The 7,426-nt window shown below is 47.2% G+C and overlaps 1 long non-coding RNA gene across 2 annotated transcripts; it reads left to right on the top strand.

Moving 5' to 3' along the window:
* The first annotated feature begins 63 nt into the window (after positions 1 to 63).
* LOC121090205 lies at positions 64 to 1,134 on the top strand. Of its 2 annotated transcripts, none has more exons than XR_005828494.1 (2): positions 64 to 577; positions 678 to 1,134. It is a non-coding gene; the product is annotated as an uncharacterized LOC121090205 (long non-coding RNA). The 2 variants fall into 2 exon arrangements; XR_005828495.1 differs by having other exon boundaries at positions 663 to 1,134.
* Positions 1,135 to 7,426: the final 6,292 nt, after the last annotated feature.

The following is a 7,426-nucleotide window of genomic DNA, read 5'->3' as shown; positions in this document are numbered from 1 at the left end:
CGGGCCGGGCTCCGCTGCCCCGCGGCCGCCGGGAGCTGCAGTCCCGGCCCAGCCCCGGCGGGCAGCGGCGGCGCGGGCGGCAGCGGCGGCCGCCTACAGCCCCCACAATGCCGCGGGGCGGCGCGGCGCGGCCCCGGGAGGCTGAGACGAGCGGCGCCGGGGCTGCCGCGCACGGCGGGGAGAACCGGGCGGCCGCGCTGCCCCGCGGGGAGACGCCGAGCGAGCGCGGCTTTACCTCACGTTCCGCACGGCGGGGGAGCGCAGACGCCGCGGGGCGGTCGCGGCGCGGTACCCTCACGGATCGCTGCTCCCGGGGCCGCCCCGGCCGCCCTCGGGCCCCGGCCGCCGGGCTGGCGGTGCTCCGGGCTGGCCGTGCCGCGGGCTGGCCCTCCCGCAGGGCTGGCCGTACCCCGGGCTCAGCGCGGCCCCCGTTAGTCGTTGTCTACCGGGTGCCCCTTCTGAAAAGTCATTCCCAAGTCACGAAACAGCGTTTCAGAACAACCCTGTACTAATCCAGTAACAAGGAGACTGCTTCGCCTCGGCTAAGCCCCGCAGCGGCACTGCCAGTGCTCCTGAGGTATTTTATTCCAGCCAGGAACATGGTATTTGAAATTCCAGGGGAGGGGGGGGGGGGGGGGGACGGGGACTTCAGGCAATCAAAGTGTCTTTAACTGCAGCTGGGTCACACGAATCGACGGCAGCATCCTGGTCGTCGCAGAAGCGCGCTATGAGACGTTCACAATCCAAGCTCAGCATCGTGTCTCACCTACAGCCACAGCGGCGCGAAGCTGGGTATCGACGCCTGATCCACCCAGGGCGCTGCCATCTGCAAACACCCTGCCGCGAGAGGCCTGGATGGAGGAGAGCATGAGATTGTCAGCATCTTGAAAAGTTACTTGTCTCTGGTCCCTCTGAACACAGGTAGCAAAGAGAAATGTTGCCTTGGACTCCTTCCTGCAGGGTGAACGTACCTGAAGAAGTGATGTGGATAAAAAAGCAGGGCCTTCTCAGAAATTAATGTGTAAAGTAGAAGTTTGTGTGCAATAGCCATAAGGCTTAAATGAATGGTTACTGATGCTATTCTGTCAGAAATGCATGATTTTTGTAATAGGACCTGATACATATGAAGTATAATTGAAAGAAGGAATTGAGTTTGTGCAAAAACAAGACTAAAATCTGTTCTTTTTTGAAATCCCCAAGCCATGAAAAGGGTTTGGAAAATGCTTAAAAGTCCTTTCAAACAGCTTCATTAAGATTCATCTTTCATCAACTGGAGTGGGATATTAGAAATCAAACTCATGACTTTAACCTTTATATATTGAACAGCAATAGGAAAATATGTTGGAAATACATCAGTTCAGTTTGTTTGCATACCTAGGCATATTTAATATGCAACAGAGTGTGTACTTGTCAGCAAATAATAGTACTAGGGGAAACATTTACACAAAAAATGTTATTTATTATTAAAATCACTATTGACATTTGACTTGCCTTTCAGCAGGTTCAGCTGCAGAAATAAAAACTGGTACAACTGCTAATATTACTCTATATTTGCCTATATTCCTTGTAGTCAAGGTGTTAGGTTCTCTACCCAGCCCTTACCCCAGGCCAGGTGAATTGATGGGGATCGATCTTATAAATATGTCTGTGAGCAATTACTTCCTTGTAGACAAAAACAGAGGACCAATTCCTTAATATCTTGCTTTCTATATGGCATATTACCTATATATATATATATATATGTATATATGGTATATTACCTACCATGCTCAAGGATAAAGGACTATATAATGTACAAAACAGGAGAAATCTCTTTCTCCACATTACAGAAACGGTAGCCTGGTCAAAAGGATTATATATTTACATTTATATACATATATATATATGCATTTTTGTTATTTATGTAGGAAATGGTTAAAAATACAGTTTAGTTGTAGAGGACTGGCCTTTCCTGCTCCATTTTCTATCGCATTATCTGCAAGATTTTTAAAGCACCTCTAGAAGGTGCAAGCAGCGCTGCTTCTCATGTTGTGTATGACACTGGAAGCATGCACCTGTGTATAAATCATGAGATGACCAGACACAACCACTAACCCAATTTTCAGAGTTTCCATTAGCAAAGTAGTTTCAGTTTGCATTCTTGAGGGCTTTTATGAGGACTGGTATATGGGAGAAGCAAGCTGATATCAATGTCTAAACATGGATTCAAGGCACCATGTTTTACACATGCTTTTTAAAAAGTCTTGGCCCGTATAAAAATGAGATTTTTCCAGAAACCTAAGAATAGTGAATGTATATATTATAAAAAGAAAATGGAATTGGAATATAACTTCTAGATGATGTTAAATCGTTTTCCTGCAAGACAGAACATTTTGATTTGAGTTATGCTCATTCTAGGTATCATTTATTCAAAAATACACCATTTTCATTCTGTGCTTTCTGAGCATATTTACTCTTCTGACATTACAGACTCGGGTGGTACCTCTGACACATGAAGTATAGTACTGGCACAACACAGACGTGGCGCCTGGGCACACGGTTTAGGGGTGGACTTGGCAGCGTTGGGCTTACAGTTGGACTCGACGATCTTAAGTCTTTTCCAACCTACTTGACTCTCTGATTCTGTGTTGGGCACAAGAGCTGGAGACAGAAGAGACAGAAGTTTTAGCCCCCAGGCTGCTTGCAAACTTAAGATGCTTCTGTTAAATTTGCGTAACGTCTCTGGATAAGCATCTCCTGTCTGACACAGAAGACATGATGGATACCAGAGCTGTAGTTATGTACCACAGCCAGCCAGCCCATAACATTGTTTTTTCATGTTTGTTTGCCTAATTGTTGCCCCAAGTGAGTGACTGGGATTTTTTTAGGACGCTAGCAGCAGCAGCTGAGAAGAGCAAGAAGCAGGGCAGAGCGCCATGTGTTTTAGCAGAGTTCATCCCCAGGGAGTTGTGTGTTTTATTGATCTCTCTGTGCTCCGTCTGAAGCAGAGGAAGGACTGGTGAGAGGTTCCATTTTAGGGGCTTGGGGCTTAACTTCCTCTACACTTTGCAGTAATACTGATCTATTACATTTCACATAATCATTGTGCCTTCAGTTATCTAAAGGAAACATATGAAAAGTGATTACAGACCAGGGTATGAAGGATTAGAGTTTGAAAGCTTGTAAATTTGATCCCAAGAGTATGTCTTTTTTTTTTTTCCCCCTCAGTGTTCATAACCTAAACAGATTCACTATCTGTACTGAGGAATTATCAATCTTTCCTTACCTTCCTTAGGATCTTTAGAATAAATATATTTTGCTTATTTTCCCAAACAGAAGAGATGTCTCCCTGCCTCCTCTTTGGGTTTTCTGATCTGATGAAGTGCAGACGCAGAGGAGTTCTCAGACTCCACATCTTGGGCTATTAATGCTGTCAATGTCGCTGGGATCTCCTGAGGATAGACAAAGGGATCCTGCAAAAGCTGATCTCTGGAAAACAGGCTGTCTTGCTGACGGGCCTGCCAGCTCCTATCATTAGCAGCAGCAAAGAAAAGTCAACGGTACGTGACCAGCCAGCTCTAAGGACCATGATGGACAGGCATGAAGAGAGATGCTGTTAGAAAGCTTTGGGCAGCATGTGGCATGCCATGCAGCCAGCGTGGCACGAGGCCTCTGCGCGTTTGTACACTGGACGGAGGCAAGAATCTAACAAGATTTTGCCCATGGCTGTCTTCCTTAATGGTCTCTTAAGGGAGACTTACTAGTCACTTGGAAAAAAATCCAGATACGGTATGACTACCGATCCTACTTTACGTTCTCCTTTATTAAGAGATTCAAGGAACTAAAAAGGTCAGGGCGGCAGCATTTCCCTCACAGAAACCGCACTGGTTTGGCTCTGGCCATCATGGGTTAAACACTTCAGGGCATGGTTGCAATGGAACTTAATCTTGCAACCCCGTCACACCAGTTGATCATAAACTAGCCTGTAGCTGGGATCTGTAAGAAGCTCTGAGCCTGGAGAATTATGGGGTGTCATAAGTTGCACTGTAATTTTTTTTTTTTTTTTTTTTTTTGTAAGGCTGCCCAGTGCTTTCCAGTTGAAGAATGTACTCTCTTGAAGCTATTCCACACTTCAGTTCTTTGGGCTGAGGGTTGCAGCGACAACAACCTGCTTCACATCGCAATGTTTGGTAAATTCTGGCTAAAATAATAATTTCTGAAAAGTTAGGATAAAATAGAGTAGAATAGCATAGACTATTTCAGTTGGAAGGGACCTACAACAATCACCTGGTCCAAGTGCCTGACCCATTCAGAGCTGACCAAGTTACAGCAGGTTGTTAAGGGCATCGTGCAAATGCCTCTTAAACGCTGACAGGCTTGGGGCATCGACCTCCTCGCTAGGAAGCCCGTTCCAGTGTTTGACCACCCTCGCGGCACACAAACATCCTGATGTCCACTCCGAGCCTCCCCTGGTGCAGCTTTGAACTGTTCCCACGCGTCCTGTCGCTGGGTACCAGGGAGGAGAGCTCCGCACCCCCCTCTCCAGCCCCCCCTCGGGGAGCCGTGGGAGCAGTGAGGTCGCCCCTCAGCCTCCTTCGCCCCCAGCCAGACAAGCCCCAAGTGCCCGGCCGCTCCCCACAGGACGTGCCTTCCAGCCCCTGCGCCGGCTTTGCTCTCCTCCCCTGGGCACGCTCAAGGACTTTCACATCCTTCTTCAGTTGCGCGGCCCAGAACCGCTCGCAGCGCCCCAGGCGAGGCTTCAGCGGGGCGGGAGGCGGTGGGGCAATGCCCCCTGCCCCCAGCCGTGCTGTGCCCCCCGGGGCACAGGCTGCCCTCCTGGCACTGGCTCGCACTGAGCCCGCTGCCGCCCAGCACCCCAGGGCCCTTCTGCTGGGCTGCTCCCAGCTGCTCCTCGCCCAGTTCATACCTGTGCCCGGCGTTACGCCGTCGGAGGGGCAGAATCCGGCACCACGACTGGTTACCTTTCATCCCGTTAGTCACAGCCCAGTGCTCCAGTCTGTCCGGACCCTTCTGCAAGGCCTCCTGTCCCTCAAGAGAGTCAGCAGCACCTCCCAGTTTAGTATCACCAGCAAACTGGCTAACGGTGCGTTCAGCTCCCGCATCCAGGTCGCTGATAAATACACTGAGCAGGGCTGGCCCCAGGACTGAGCCCTGAGGAACACCACCGGTGGCCGGTCACCAGCCAGAGGTAGCCCCATTCACTACAACCCTTTGAGCTCTGCTCTTCAGCCAGTTCTTCACCCAGCGCACCGTGAACCACCTCATCCTGCAGCGGGACAACTTGTCTGGAAGGATCCTATAGGGGACAGTATCAAAAGCCTTATTAAAATCCAGAAAAACTACATCCACCGCCTTCCCTTCACCCATTAGGTGGGTGGCCCTATCACAGGATATCAGATTAGTTAAACACGACTTTCCTTTTGTGAACCCACGTCGACTGTTCTGATGATTGCATTACTTTTTAAATGCCTTTCAACAGTAGCCAGTATAATCTTCTCCATAATTTTTCTTGTTAATTTTTCCAAATTAACTTCCAGTTAAAGAAGTTAACTAAGAACATTAAGAAAAAAAATGCTCGTTTTGTTTAAAATTATTTTCCTATTATTTTGCTGACCTTTTTTTTTTAAAAAAAATGAAGTTTTTGCATCCTTATGACTCTTCGGAGCACAGGCTTTGCAAAATGGTTTTGTAACTTGCTCTTCTTCCTTCATGTTTTCTGTCCAGAAGTCTTAATAGTTTTGGCACATGGCTCTGATTTTTGGCAGAAGCCACAGTTTAGACTGACTTCTCAAAGGTCCAAGAATATTCTGTAGGGTCTTCCTTTCACTGGCATTACAAGAACCTAGCAACCAGAACAGCTCTGAGACTGTTTAGCAGACAAAGATAGCCCAGCTTTCCTCAGCTCACTTTCCTTTGCACAAAGGTGGAGCTTCAAGTTTCATGTCTGCTCACAAAGTGGTCACTTGCACATCCTGGTGGATGACCAAGTCACCACCCCTTATTCTAGAGAGGGCTAAATTAGAATATCCTTGTCATCTTCCGGAAAGAAGGTGATGTTCAGCCAGATTGTTTTGTTTTTATTTTTTAATCAGACCCAGCCTAACCTGCACAAGAGCTGAAAACTGCCATACAAAATAGGCTTGCAGGACATCACAGTTATCCAGACATACCAATACAGCAATAATAAATTTCACAGCTGTAGTTGACTCCTTCACATGTTCATGACAATCATAACCAGAAGTGGACTTAAAACCACCTGTATGGTAGCAGCTACATCTCGACAGGCATGTTTTGGAGAGCAAACAGAGGAATGTCTTGCAGAGATGTGGAACACCATAATCCCAACAATGTGGCAAGAGCCTGGTGCGGTGAGCTCATTCACGTGCAGCCAGTATGCTGCTATTTATAACAAGCGGCACAAAGACTTCAGGGTGTGGGTACAGAAAAGAGTAAGGTTTATAGAAGTCCTGCTGAGACCTACAACAGCAAAAATGCTTTTTAATCACATGCGTGGGTAAAGAGTTAAGCAGTTGAGGGGATTACAAAGCAGATCGGCTGCACATTATTTATCATCTCATTATTATCTATCACTGGGTAGATAGTATTTAATTTTAAAAAATTTTACATGACTCGGTGCTATTTTCTCCTCACGGTGCTTACCCTGCTTTAGGATGGACGTGTTCTGCTGGAGAACGCACCAGTTGGCTGCTTCATTTGTTGCAGAAGATGTGCAGTGGATGAGGTGAGGCCATGAGATAGTGTGACAAGGCTATGGGTCATTGCTGCTTAGGGGAGCTGGGTCCTGGCATTGCCTCCGTGTGATACCAGGGAAATGACGAAACTAAACATTACACATCGCTTTTTTTCTGCTTAGTTTCTGGGTGTTTGACTTGCAAAAGTCCCTCCAGTTTGTAGAGCTGAAGATTCATAGCTGAAGCTTGAGCAAATGGGAACACTGCTTGACACGTTGAAAGAGCTAACTACTCTGAAGAGGCAGGTACTGACAATCTCACCCTTTGTGTGCAGGCTGTGCCTCAGCTTTTCGCTGTTAAGATGGGAATAGTTCCACCCTCACATTCCTCCAGGATACTGCGGAGCTACTTTGTGAAGCAATCTGTGATGAGCACCACAGAGAAGCTCTTCAGGGAATAGTTCTACACTGAAAGTAGAATTTGTGAGTAAATCAGGCCTGGGGCTACACAATCAATAAAGGCACCAAAATAGTATTGAGTAACTGCTCATTAACTGAGCGTTGCGTATACTGTGCCTTGTGGGAATTCCTGCAATGGCAATCTGGAACAGTGCTGCATAAAAATGAGAAAGGCAAATGGAAGATGCATAAGCAAATTTAACTCTGACATTTCTTAAATGAGCGCTTAACTTAGCTTCTTCAACGCTCTTTTAATGTATTTTTTGCATTTATTCA

This window comes from Falco naumanni, chromosome 6 (assembly GCF_017639655.2).
Source record: "Falco naumanni isolate bFalNau1 chromosome 6, bFalNau1.pat, whole genome shotgun sequence".
In the NCBI taxonomy this organism is placed as follows: Eukaryota; Metazoa; Chordata; class Aves; order Falconiformes; family Falconidae; genus Falco; species Falco naumanni.
The sequence above is the reverse complement of the archived record's forward strand: the minus strand, read 5'-3'. Positions and strand labels throughout refer to the sequence as shown.